This window comes from Mirounga angustirostris, unplaced genomic scaffold, assembly GCF_029215605.1.
Source record: "Mirounga angustirostris isolate CCGP_5_RB_7025 unplaced genomic scaffold, mMirAng1.0.hap1 SCAF_7, whole genome shotgun sequence".
Taxonomy (NCBI): domain Eukaryota; kingdom Metazoa; phylum Chordata; class Mammalia; order Carnivora; family Phocidae; genus Mirounga; species Mirounga angustirostris.
In genome coordinates, this window is record NW_026991715.1 from 42,891,067 (window position 1) to 42,905,936 (window position 14,870).

General features: G+C 42.5%; 1 pseudogene; it reads left to right on the top strand.

The window, feature by feature from the left end:
- Positions 1 to 7,688: 7,688 nt before the first annotated feature.
- LOC123854438 (dual specificity protein phosphatase 5-like) lies at positions 7,689 to 14,422 on the top strand (annotated as a pseudogene).
- Positions 14,423 to 14,870: the final 448 nt, after the last annotated feature.

A 14,870-nucleotide genomic window follows, 5' to 3' on the forward strand; every position in this document is an offset into this window, starting at 1 on the left:
TTGACTGCAGTTGGCAGAAGTCACAACACTGAACATTTCTCTAACAATGAAGGATCTAGTGATTGGCACTTTGGCTGGGATGGTGATAACCTCCAACCATACAAAATTCTCATACCCCATGCCAAGATGAGCTGGGATATAGAGTGATAAGACCTGCCTGGACCATCTCCGACTAAACAATTTCAGCAGTGGTTCAACTCACATTGTGGTCTTGTTACATCTTGCTGTTGCTATTAAAGGGCCAAAGGGGGATCAAAGGAGCAGATTCCCCCTTTATAATCTGCCTTGCAATCTAATCTCTAATTATTTCCTTGATGTGTTTATTATATTATAAAGCAGCTTTAGTTCAAAAGGTAACAGAAGCCTACAGTTAAATGTGTATAAAAACTGGAAAATGCAACTTCTTTTGTCAGAATCGTACTTCTTCAGGCTACTGTATGGGTGTGCAAGTGCATGGGGCAGGGCCCAAACAGACACTCGACAGTGCTTAACTGGAACAGAATTTCTTTGGGCTGATTCTGGGTACCCTAGAAAGCTGTATAGGTACCACTTATAAGCAGACATTATGTGCTGGTCACTGTCTAAGTTCTTTACATGTACTAACTCAGATAATCCTCACAAATCCCAGTGAGTATGTTACCATCATTTTACCCATTTTACAGATGAAACAAAGCAGGCACAGAGAAGTAAGCTACTTACGCAAGTTCACACAGCTAGGACCGGAAGGACTGAGATTCAGACCTAAGCATTTGGCTCTGGTCTGTGCCCTTAACTACTATACAAGTGAACACTAACTGAAAAACCCAGTACTTCCTGCCCCAGATAACATGGTGATCACTGCCAAAAGATGAGCCAGGGCTAAGAATTAGTGAGTGAGGAAGGGGCTGAGAAACGAAGAACAAGTTTAAGGCCAAAAAAAAAAACACCCCACAAAAATCACCTTCAATGTTGTTTATTTACTGATTATAAAAATGATATGTTGGGGTGCCTGGGTGGCTCAGTCGTTAAGCGTCTGCCTTCGGCTCAGGTCGTGGTCCCAGGGTCCTGGGATCGAGCCCCGCATCAGGTTCCCTGCTCTATGGGAGGCCTGCTTCTCCCTCTCCCACTCCCCCTGCTTGTGTTCCCTCTTTCACTGTGTCTCCCTCTGTCAAATAAATAAATAAAATCTTAAAAAAAAAATGATATGCTCACAGGAGAAAAATGTGGAAAATACTAAGCATAAAAAAATTAAAATCTCATGTCAGTTTGAGTCTTTTATGTCCATCCATAGATCTTGTTCATTCATCTGCCCACGTGGCCTACCAGTTATTCAGTATGCTTTTTGCACTGTGCTATGTCTGGCTCTGTGGAGTAACTGTACAAGCCACATAAACTAACCCGGCTTTGGTTTAGAAGAGGGAAAAAAGCACACCTAAGAAATGTCTACTATCTACAATTTTAGGCAAGCTGTTATTAAAATTGATACAAATGGAGAACAAAGGGTTTTAAGGCAGCAAAACTAGGCTGCATGATACCTTAATAGACATTTGTCAAAACCCTCAGAATGTGCAATACGACGGATGAACCCTAATGTAAACTATGAACTCTGGGTGATAAGGATGTGTCAACTGTAGATTCAACAATTGTAACAAATGTGCCACTCTGGTAAGGGATGTTGATAGTGAGGGAAGCCATGCATATTTGGGGGGCAGGGGATAATCCGGAAATCTGTGTACCTTCTGCTCAGTTCTGTTGGAAACCTAAAACTGCTCTAAAACAATAAAATCTATTTAAAACTCAAAAAAATTTTAAGTTTGAAAAAATTGATACAAAGTTAAAATAACTAATGCATTGTGTTTATTGTGTGCCACACATAGTTCTAAGAAGCTATATGAATTAACTCATTCAATCCTCACTACAACCAAATAGGTAAGACTATCCTTTAAATCCCCTTTTTATAGAAGAGAGAGCCAAGGCTCAGAAAAACTACGTAAGCTACCAAAACTCACAGCTATTAAGTGGTAGAGGCAGACTTTGAATCTGAGTAGTGAGCTCCAGAAGGTCCTAATCACTACTTCCCCTGATTTCATGAAGATTTTGGGACTAAGGATGGTGGGATTGCTTCAGTGGAGGGCAGGAGTGAAGGGAAGAGGGGAGCTCTAGAGAGGTATAAGCAGGGCAGAGGAATATACGAGGGAGATGAAGGAGGAATCCTTACTTTTCTTGTTCCTGAAGTATTTCAGAGCCTCCTAATACCTTGTGGGTGCATTTCCACCAGGGCAGAATGCTAGATTTCTGATCCTTGGGTAGAGGGTTCACACCAAGCAAAACGACAACCATTTCCAGAAAGACAGGCATAGTGGACTTATGCCCACTGTAAGATAAGCACTATAGATATACTGTATATTTAGGCCAGAGTTGAGTATCTCTGTCTCATTCACCTTGTCCTGTGCCTCCCTTTCTTCCCCTCACAGCCCTATCTCAAATCTCTTTCCAGTGACAGCTTGTCCTTGTCCCTCCAGGGCTGCCCCAGGACAATGCTCTGCCAGCATCCCCGACCCCCTCTCCTGGCACCTCTGCACAGGTTGTGGTTTGGCCCTGGAGGTCTACATTGGCCAGGGACAGCCTGAGCTGAACTTCAGATAATGAGAAAGCTCCATGTTTGCCTGAGGCATGACAAGTCATGCAACAGAATCGCAATCTAGTTAGTACTCCATCCCAGCTATGCCCTCACTATATATTTAGGGCTGCTAAGGAGAGCCAGTCTTTTTTTTTTTTTTAATTTTTTTTTAATTTTTTTTTTTTTAAGATTTTATTTATTTGTGAGAGAGAGAATGAGAGACAGAGAGCATGAGAGGGAGGAGGGTCAGAGGGAGAAGCAGACTCCCTGCTGAGCAGGGAACCTGATACGTGACTTGATCCCGGGACTCCGGGATCATGACCTGAGCCGAAGGCAGTCGTTTAACCAACTGAGCCACCCAGGCGCCCCAAGGAGAGCCAGTCTTGATAGGTCTGCTTCTCTCCCTCATCCTCCTTTAAGGGGCATTACTAAGATTTCTTTCTGACAAAAATTTCTGTGTAATTTCATAAGTATTCAACCACTTCACAAGTTTGCTTAAAACTACCAAACTGGGCGCCTGGGTGGCTCAGTCGTTAAGCGTCTGCCTTCGGCTCAGGTGATGATCTCAGGATCCTGGGATCAAGTCCCGCATCGGGCTCCCTGCTCCGCGGGAAGCCTGCTTCTCCCTCTGCCTCTCTGTCTCTCTCTGTCTCTAATGAATAAATAAATAAAATCTTTAAAAAAAAAAAACTGTACCAAACTATATTTGAATATGTTTTCAAAAGTCATCTGTGGTAGCTTAACTCCAAAGTGACTGCCATCAATTCCTACCCTCCCTGCAGGTACATGCCACTCTTCTTCCATCAGGAAGTGTAATCTAGGCTGGTTGTTACTGCTTTCAGTAACAGAATATGGTAGAAGTGACATTGTGCCAGCTCTGGGCCCTGGCCTTGAAGGGACTGATAGCTTTCCTTCCTACTCTTGGAGCCCTGAGTGCCATGGAAGAAATCTAGGCCACTTCACTGGGGAGAGGCCATGTGGAAGAGCACAGAGACACCAGACATGTGTGAAGAAGCCCTGTTAAATGTCCAGCCCACTGAAGCCTTCAGATAACTTTAGCCCCTGCCTCCACTTGACTGCATGAGATCAGAAACTAGAACTGCCAAGTTCAGCTCATTCAGCCCACAGAATCATGAATGTCAATAAATTATTTTAAGTCTCTCAATTTTGGATCAGTCTGTTCCATAGCAACAGATAACTTTTAATCCAGTAATTCTGGGAATCCAGAAAAAATTCTGAAATACGGACCAAGATTCATGAACAAAGATGTTTAGTATATCACTGATGCTCACTATAAAAAAGTAGAAAAAAATAGTACAATATTCAAGTAAACTGTATATATAATTTATTATGTAGCTATTTAACACCTAAGAAGAGTTTTTAATATCATAAAATGCTTAAAATGTATGTATCCCAAAAAAAGGAAAGAAAGAAAAGAAACTGAGTTCCCTAAATTATACATAACCTATGATCACATAATAGACATATATAAAGAGATGACTGAAAGTAAATTGGCCAAAATGTTAGCATTTTTAACCGAGTGGTAGGTATGGGATAATTGTTATTTTCTTCTTTATACTTCCCTGGATTTTCCAAATTTTCTACAATGGACATTTTTTTTTTAAATTTTTCTGATCATAAAAGTAACACATGCCTATTCTAAGGTAAAAAAAAAAAATTCAAAGGATCATAAAAATAAAGTGATAGTCAACCCAAGCATACCTTGTAGAAGATAACCACTGTCAACATTTTGGCATTAACATTTAGTATTTACTTTCTTCTGTACATTTCTATATGTAAATGCATTTTAAAATAGGCAACAATACTGTACATGCTGCCTTATATTCTGATTTTTGTACCTGTTTTATACAAGAAAATAAATCTTAAAACATAAAATCAGTATTATTTTTCTCAGGACTTCTCATTGCCTTTTTTTTTTTTTTTAAGATTTTATTTATTTGACAGAAAGAGCACAAGCAGAGGGAGAGAGAGGAAGAAGCAGGCTCCCTGCTGAGCAAGGAGCCCGATGTGGGACTCAATCCCAAGACCTTGGGATCATGACCTGGGCCGAAGGCAGCCGCTTAACTGACTGAGCCACCCAGGCATCCCTTCTCATTGCCTTTTTATCACTCTTCTTACATACAGGTTTTCAGAGATGTGCAGATATACATAAATAATGTAACCACAGGAACATAATATACCATGCCCAAAAATAGCAGTGTAAAAAGTGTGCCATTAAGTAGTAATTTATATATGAGGAAACTGATACTTAGCAACTCAGAGAAAAAGGCTTCTTGGTGCTCCCTTTTCCCTCAGAGTTGCCTTGGAGGACCTTGAAACTGACACTGACCCACAGCGAGTGAGGCCTGTTTAGCAAAGAGGCAGAGCTAATCCCAACCAGCCTGCCTGAGTTAGAATTCTTCCTCCTCCACCTCAGGCTGGCTTTCTGACATTGGGCAAATGACTTGGCTTCTGTAAACCTTCATTTCCTTATCAAAAAAATAGAGGCAATTCTATTAATGTCCTCAAAGGGATGCTGTAAAGATTGAATTGGGCAGTCCATGTGAGGTGCTTAGCATAGTCAGTTATTATCTAGGTGGTGGTGATGTCATTAATCTTTCTTCCTAGAAAGGGTTGTCACATTTGATCTGGCTTAAACCCTACCAAGACAAGCAGCATTTAGTCCTTTCACTATTCTGCCAACATTAAGAGAAAAAAAAAATCAAGAGGCAGAAGACATTACACATTATAAAGTATACGTATCATAATAAAATAATGTGCCACAGGGGCACCTGGGTGGCTCAGTCAGTTAAGCATCTGACTCTTGATTTTGGCTCAGGTCATGATCTCAGGGTCGTGAGATCGAGCCCCTTGTCAGCCTCCTGGCTCAGTATGGAGTCTGCTTGAGATTCTTTCTCTCCTCCCTCTGCCCCTTCCCCACACACACGTGTGCACACACATGAGCACACACAGGCACCCTCTCTCTAAAATAAATAAATAAATAAAATATTTTTTAAAAAAGAAATGGAAAGAAAGGTTAACATTTAGGTTTTTATACATTTTGTTAGGCATTAAATAGCATAATAGTAATAAGAGAAGGGGAGGAAGAGAGCGCTACAATTTTTGCATGCTTTCCATATGTCAAGTAGCATACTCAGAGCAGGTAAAGAACTAAATGCTTCTTACAAATATTTTTGCCCCCATTTTACAAATGGGGAAACTGAGGCTTAAGGAAATTAAACAACCTGGCCTAAGAACACACAACTGATAATTAGATCTGAACCCAGTGTATTTGATTCCAAACCTCTGAGCTCAACCACAAGGATACTCTTCCCAACAACTCCATGAAGTAGGCATTAGCTGGAGTGTTACCCAAGGTTAACACCTAAGAATCTTTCCATGCTGGAATTTACAAGATCTTTTCTGGAATAGTCACTCCCTCAAAACCTAGATGTTAGTTCCCTGATCAGAAGCTGATTTCATGGCTGCCCATTAAAATTACATAGACAGGATTTTTTTTTTAAGAGAAAGAGAGCAGGGAGGAGGGGCACCGGGAGAAGGAGAGAGAGAATTCCCAAGCAGGCTCCACACTCAGCCCAGAGCCCAACAGGGGGCTTGATCTCAAGACCCTGAAATCATGACCTGAGCTGACATCAAGAGTCAGTCACTTACCCAACTGAGCCACCTAGGCACATCTAGACAGGATTTTAAATACAGCAAACCTTCCTACAGAGATTCTAATGTACTGTGTCTGGGTGGCCCCAAGCCCAACTTAGCCCAACTAAGCCAGCATGGAGAAGAATGCGTTAAATGGTCCTAAGAACACCCACGGCTTCTGAATGGATTCAGCTCCCCAGGATTCCTACTCCAACCAGCAGCACCTACAGCTCTTGTCCTAGGTTTACTCTTCTCTCTGTCTCTCTCATTCATTCTCTGCTCTGTCACCAATGACCTTAAGTCACTTCCCTGAATGATCCACCTCCCCCTTCACCCTTCCAAAGTTTCCTCGAAAGCTTTGGCAAAAACATGTTCTATTCTTTTATTCCAGTGAGTTTGGGAAACCACTCTCTCTGTGGTTTCAACAAAAAAGGGGAAAAAGAAAACTAAAAAGAAAAGATAGAAGAAAAGACAAGAAAAGAAAAGGAAAGAAAAAGGATGCTCAAAATCACCATTCATTGTTCCTGGGAACCTATCCTATAAGTGATTTTTAAGAATAAAGAAAGGAAAACTTGTTGGACCCCTCCTGCTCCAAAATTGCCTGATAGGAATTTTGCTGGTTTCTTAGGTGTTCTTCCAGATACAAGATCATTCTGTATCTTGGGGACTGTGTGACCTTGAGAAGTAGCTTCTGTTTTCTACAAGTTACATTACAGTCTGTGGAAGACATTTATACATAGTTCTTATTGCTCAAAAAGTGTTCAGTTTTTAAAAATCTCAGACCTTCTAACTGCTAAACAGAAAACCACACTGATTTGTTCACCAGTAAAAACATATTAACATTTGGCCCAAAACTAGCATATCTAGGTTTTTGTTTAAAAATGATATACCACTATAGGGTGCCTGGGTGGCTCAGTTGGTTAAGCGACTGCCTTCAGCTCAGGTCATGATCCTGGAGTCCCGGGATCAAGTCCCGCATCGGGCTCCCTGCTCAGCGGGGGGGTCTGCTTCTCCCTTTGACCCTCCCCCTCTCATGTGCTCTCTGTCTCTCTCATTCTCTCTGTCTCAAATAAATAAATAAAATCTTTTTAAAAAAATGATATACCACTATTATTTTAACTGACTACTCCCTTATTCTTATTCTATATGCACATATGGGACACAATTCTGAAAATACTTCTTTTAACCCATTTAAATCTTTATCTTCCCATTTTATTTATTCATCTCCACCTCAAATAGCTCACAGAGGCATAAGTCAATGTAAAACTTTCACTACTTTTCACTGACAAATCCACAAAAAAAGGACTTTTGAGATGAAGTGACTGTTCTCTCTCCCCATCTTTGACAGTTTAACATCTATGTGGCCACAAGAAAAAGCTTTAAGTAGCTCAACCTTCACCTCTGCTTCTAGTGAGAATCAGGAATGAGAATGATGACCTTATCTGAACAACCTGAAACTGATTCCAACCTCTACAGAAAGCTTTTGCAGTTCTGCATCCCAGAAGAATCTGAAACTTTAAGAAAAACGTAAGAACTGAAACCATGATATTGCTATACAGTCTCCTCTTGAAAGGACTTTGGCTTCACTCATGTGCACCTCATTATTAATTTACATTTTGCTGCAGAGATGGAAAGAAAAATGCACAAGGACCAAATCTCAAAGAGGCCATACGGAAAAAAAAAAGGATAGGGTTTACCATGGTGTTTCTGGAAAGAAGTTCCAAAATACACAGAATTAAGAACAAATTGTTTCAGCAACACAAGGCTGCTTCTTGTCCAAACTGGTCTTCAAACACACACACACACACACACACACACACACACGAAAGCAAGAGTTTAACAATCGTTCAAAAAGTTACTAAATTGGGTGCCTGGGTGGCTCCGTCAGTTAAGCGTCTGCCTTCAGCTCAGGTCATGATGCCAGGATCCTGGGATCGAGTCCCACATCGGGCTCCTTGCTCAGCAGGGAGCCTGCTTCTCCCTCTGCCTGCCGCTCCCCCTGCTTGTGCTCTTTCTCTGACAATTAAATAAATAAAATTTTAAAAAAATTTATTAAATTAAGCAAAAGCATCTAAACTGGAATAAGTAGTTACTTAGGAATAACTTACTGCTTTGAAAAACAAAGTGACTCTAAGAATTTTAAAAACTTAATTTATAAATTATATAACTTCTTAACTATAAAAAGTCACTCAAAATCATGTTCACTGTAATTATTATAACTTTTTAGAAAAGACACAATAAAATGAATAAGATATACTCAGTTTTGTTTTTTTTTTAAGATTTTATTTATTTATTTGATAGAGCGAGAGAGCACAAGCAGGGGCAACAGTAGAGGGAGAGGGAGAAGCAGGCTCCCCGCCAAGCAGGGAGCCCGATGTGGGCCTCGATCCCAGGACCCCGGGATCATGACCCGAGCCGAAGGCAGACGCCTAACCATCTGAGCCACCCAGGCGCCCCAAAATATACTCAGTTTTATAATGAGGTGGAATAAATTGAAATCAGAATTAGTTAACAAGGAGGTGGACAAGGTCCATTTCAGTATTTAAATAGACTTGTTTAAAACTTCTCCATGGAGGGGCTCCTAGGTGGTTCCATCAGTTAAGCATCTGCCTTCGCCTAAGGTCATGATCTCAGGGTCCTGTAATGGAGGGCTCCCTGCTCAGCAGGGAGTCTGCTTCTCCCTCTCCCTCTGCCCCTCCCCCCCGTTCCCACTCTCTCTCTCAAAGAAATAAACTCTTAAAACGAAACAAAAAATTTCTCCATGGATACAGATATAGCTATATATGTGTAAGATACACATACACAATTTTTTTCTGGTAATTTTTTTTCTGGTGATAATCATGAACAGTTATGTTTAGTTTTCAAATTTAGTTTAAAGCTGTCCAATTGAGCTTTCTAACTATATACTAGTGACAGTATCTTTTTAATAGAACAACTGTTACCTGGGCAGTGAGAATATAGCCCATTTTAATTTTTTTCTGTCTTCTTATGTTAAAAACTGAATACATGCTATTTTAAAATTAAATCTCATTACCCATTCTATTATCAAAAAAATTGGGGAAGGGGGCAAAGTCATCACATTAAAGTTAGAGCTGGTTTACAAAAACATGATTTAAGACATCCTCTAGGAATCCAGATTTTTTCCCGTTTACATATTTATTTCACTGCCCATTCACATCCAGATTTTAGTTTTGTATTATATTCTAGTAAAAAAAAAATTCTGAAAAAAAACCACCTCAAGACCTACCAAAATAGACAGTTTTTATTTTATTTTGTTTTGTTTCCAAAGCTAACAAGTTATTATATGGTCTTATTTTAAATAGAGCCATGGAAGTGTCAGTGGGGGGATATGGGTTGGGGAAGGATCTACATTTTCATGAACTGTACTCAGATTTTGAGTATAGTATGCTGTTCCTCACAACTATGGGTACTTTTATACTTCCTTGTTCCTCACAAAGTATAATTGTTTCATGTTTTCCATTGTCCAGCCCCCAAAAACCTTGACTGAAGAACCAGCAGTCTGTGCCGGGTCTGAATTCATCATTAGCACCCAGGGTAACCTCAGTCCACAGAATGTAAGAAGACAAGTGAGGCAATGTTTGTGGAGTCCAGCAGCTGAACCCGCTCCACAACAGAAGAAATGCCCCAATTGTCCTTCCTAAGCAAAAATTGCCATGATTCCCCATAAACAAGCAGTTGTCCGTTGACTGTTATAAATAGATTTTAATATACAACCAGCTGTCTGAGAAAGAGTTTATAACTGTTGACCAAAGACACAGTAGGGAAGAGAAATGGGAGGTTTCCACATAGCAGGAGAATGGCTTGTATGCAATGAGTGAGGGTGCACACAGATCCCCCATTTAAAATATGTTAGCATGCCTGAATTCGAGCTAAAATTAGGGGATAGCACAATGGGCTTCATGTGGGAGTCTTTTCAATAGAGACTGTATTCTTCTCTGACGGGCACCCTTGAATTCGGGATTGTGAAATATGTAGGAGTTAACCATCAGACATCCTATAAAGTGCTGGTCAAAGGAGATATTTCAGAAGATATATAGCAAGATGCACCAGTTTGGCTGTGATAAGAACTAACTTCTGCCCCTATCTCTTCCCCATTTCCTGTACTGCTTTTCTTTATCTTTGCCAAAATGACTGTCCTTCTTTGCCTTCTTTCCCAATCTCCCCAGATAACAACTGTGAAAATGTTCTGAACAGTTTATTTTAACCAGGCCCAATCCCTGGGGCAAGATGCAGTCTCAAAAATCTGATGGGCTATGAGAGAGAACAAGGCCCAGAGCAGCCAGCCAGGGCACATGCCTCCGTACTGCAGCAGGATCCCACCCACGGCTGCTCTGAGTTCTGATCAGCCAGCCGGAGATAAGTGGATGTGGCTGAGGCTGAAGGTAGATGTGGTACTGTTGCAAAGCTCAGTAAAACTAAGCAAGGACGGACAAACGTGCCTCAGAGAAATATGGAAATAGAAGGGTGGGGATAGCAGACAGACACAGGAAAGCAGAATCCAGAAGGAAAGACTTAACAGAATGTTTCTCCCTCCTGTAAAATAAGTAGGAATGAAGAAAAGGACATCTTAATAGAAAATAGTACACTGTGTACATTTTTAAATGTACATTTTTCCAAATGAATTCCTAGTTTGATCTCCGCCCTCTAAAAAATTCTAAAGGGATCATAAATTTTTAAAAATCACTTAGATAAAAAAATAAGACTACCATGATTGCTTTTGAACTATCACCCATCCTATGATCCCAGCTTACCGTGAAAGTGACATGGGCGAGAAAGTTTATGTGTAGTTTAAACTGGATATATTTTTTCCTTCTGGTTGAGACACATGTAATTTAACACCAGGTCTTATTTAAGAATTACAAGTTCTATTTTAAAGATTGAAAAACTTTAAACTGAGTAGGCAAGAGAATGAACCCTTAGAGATGTATACCCGGAAGATTTGAAATATTTGATATCTCATACTACAAACTTGTAAATGATTACCCTTTCCTTGGAAGCTGCCATTCCTCAGTTTCCTTTCATAAAACAGCACCTCCCTCAGAGTGTTGTAATAGAGCTAAGTGAGTGGGAGAGTGCCTTGCCCATGGCACCCAGTAGTGTAATATAGAACAAATTAATGTGCTTTAAAACTTGCCACTGCTTTTTTTTCCACGGGAACTTAGAGCTTTAGTATTCAGACACAAGTGCATGTCAGCTTACAGCTTGATGAATTTTCACGAACTGTACATACCCATGGGACCACCACCCAGATTAAGAACATTCCCAAAACCTAGAGAGCTCCCTTCATACTCCTCTATGGCCAGTATTGCCCCACCTGTCAACTAACAGTAACCATTATCGTAACAATATCAGTTTTGCTTTTTTTAAGATATATATTTTTAATTGTGGTAAACAGACAAAATAAAATTTACCATCCTAACCATTTTTTAGTGTACAGCTCTATGGCATTACATATGTTCACATTGATGTGTACCATTATCAGCTTCCACCTGCAGAACTCTTCATCATCCTAAGCTGAAACTCTATACCAATTAACAGTCTCTACCGACTCTGCCCAGGCCTTGTCAACCACCATTATATTTTCTATGTCTATGAATTTGACTATTCTAGGTACCTCATATAAGTGGAATAATATATTATTTATGTTAGTGTTGCCTAAGAGATACATATATCTAACATAAGAGACCACAACTCTGGCACTATGGTTAAAGAACTTATTAATGATAATTAAAAAGCTGCTATAGGGGCGCCTGGGTGGCTCAGTCGGTTAAGCGTCTGCCTTCGGCTCAGGTCATGATCCCAGGGTCCTGGGATCGAGCCCCGCATCGGGCTCCCTGCTTGGTGGGGAGCCTGCTTCTCCCTCTCCCTCTACTGTTGCCCCTGCTTGTGCTCTCTCGCTCTATCAAATAAATAAATAAAATCTTTAAAAAAAAAAAAAAAAGCTGCTATAATTAAGCTAAGCAGTCGTTAGTCAGAAAGCTCCTTAAATGACAAGGAGAAACTTAACCTTTCTATGAGACCAAAGGCCCAACCCTCAACCATGGGTCAGTGTCCAGCAACATCCGCCACACCCAGAGATTCCTAGGCTCTCAACTGACACTGACTAGTAGCTAACGCCTTAGTGTCCCGCATCCAAGCTAGCCCATGACAGAGTACTCCAAAGAGGCTGGAAATGCTAGACGGTGAGGAACTGACGTTCCAAGGCCCAGGTCAGCTTTGGGCCAGCCCCAGGCCTATGATACAAAGAAGGACAAGAACAGGGGGAATGGGTTGTATCCCAATCAGAGACCTATTCAACAACAATACAAGTTTTACCCTCACCCCAAGGGCAAACACACACCCATTCCAGCTCCTCTTTTCCCCACCTAAGTGACCTTGAAGGTGTCACTAAGCCTGGCCAATACACAATCTAGAGCAGAGCAATATTCAGACATTCAGACAGGACAGGCCCGGCTCCCCCAGTGAGGGGGATCACGGGATCAGAGCTAGAGGGGCCTCCACCTTACCAAAGACAAGTGTCCAAGGAGACGTTACTCCCATAAATCCATCCATCTTTGAGAAACAGAAACCAAATTTCACCCTCCCTCCCAAGCGCTCTCACCCCTATGAGGACTAATCCCAGTCCCTCGCTGGAGTCCTGAGACTTGAGCGGCTGCGGCGCCAGTGGGAGCTTCCCTCCTATCTCCAAAGCAGGCACACTTTTCTATCAGGGATGTGTTCAGGTGGTACACACAACTTGTGTTTGTCGTCCTAGACCATCAAGAAGAAAAGTCCGACTTCAGGGACGACAGACCGACCCGGAGGAGCCAGGAGCACACAGGAGCGGCCCTTGAAGGAACAAAGGACAGGAGGGTGGACACTGTCATAGCCACAGCCCACACTTAAGGGCATCAGTAGACGAGGTGGTCATTTACACCTCACACCCCCACCAGTCCCGAAATGCTGCCAGGAAGCTTCTGGACCATTCCTTCCCTGACAGGGACCGGAGCAGCAGCTACATACTAGCGGGCCAGAGGGTAAAGCCACGTCATCTGGCAAAAAAAATCTCAGTCACATGCGACGGCAGAATCCAGCTGAGAGAATCCAACGGCTCTACCCAGCAAAAACGCACGACCAAAACCCCAGAGCCCATCGCTCAACGCCAACCTCAATTGGGTTGCGCTGCGCCAGGCACGGCTGCGCGGTGGCCACGCTGCGTGCGGCCCGAGGAGGCGGCGTGCGCGTGCGCAGCTGCTGTGGTCGAAAGCCGTGTGTGGGACCTGGGGCTGCGCGAAGGGAACGACGTGGGCGTTCGGCGCTCCTCGCTTCTCGTCTGCCTTCCTGCGGGCCGCGGGTCTACTGCCTCAAAGGGAGCTAGGAGGCTTTCTATTCAGAATATCCTGAGTGTTGCATGGATGGAAAACCCGTTTCACAAGAGAAGGTTGAAACCAAGAAAGCCCTCATGAGCCAGTGTGCGAAACCAGTGCTCAACATCAGCTACAGGCCAGCTTGTGACCAGAGCGGCCCAGTTGAAGTCCTTCCGTTGCTCCACCTTGGAAGAGCCTGCCATGCATCCAAGTGCGAGTTCTTGGCCAACCGACACATTACAGTCCAGCGGAATGTCTCACAGCGGACCTTGGAATCCTGCATGACTCGCCTGCAGTACAAATGGAACCCGTGTAAGACAGTCACATGGCTGACGTCAGCTCCCACTTTCAAGAAGCAATAGGCTTCACTGACTATGTCAGGGTAAGGCGAAGCAAGGTCCTGGTCCACTGTGAGGCTGGGCTGTCCCATTCACACACCACCTGCATGGCTTACCTAATGAAGACCAAGCAGTTCTGCCTGAAGGATGCCTTCGATTACATCAAGCAGAGGAGGAGCGTGGTCTTGCCCAACTTCGGCTTCGTAGACCAGCAGCTCCTGCGATATGAGCCTGAGATCCTGCCTTCCACACCCACCTCCCAGGCTCCCTCCTGCCAAGGAGAGGCAGCCAGCTCTTCATTTATGGCCCATTTGCAGACAGTGAGCCCTAATATGCAGGGTTCCTACCGCACATTCCCTACCTCAGTGCTGGTTCCAGTGCCTCCGCATTCAGCAGTCTCAGAGCTCAGCAGGAACCCCACAGCCACAGCCACACCTGCAAAAACTGGGCTAGGGGATTAGCCCAACCCCAACCACTGTGATTTTATTTTTTAGACTCAGACATTTCATACAATACTGAAAACCTCACTACTTCCCACTATGAGTGATAGTAGTCACCAGGCCTGCAAACGAACTTCAGACCAACCTTAGGAATGGGTTTTTGGAACTGGAGGAAGGTCAAGGTATTATGAGAGCACAGCATGTGCTGACTACTGTCCAGACCCAGTGCCTTCTCAGAACTGCACTTCTCTGTACACTGATTAGTTCACCTTTTCATTTCAAGCTTAAGGCAATAGATAACCTGTAGCAAAATGGAAAAAAGCAGTTGCTAGATCAAGAGAAAAATCAGTTATGAAGCCAATTCATTTCAAAGGAAACACAATTTCACCTTACTTTAACTTTGGCAATCTCAGAATCTGTCTCCATTGCTTCAGGGCATAAGCTTTTCATCATCCAGTCAGGAAAATAA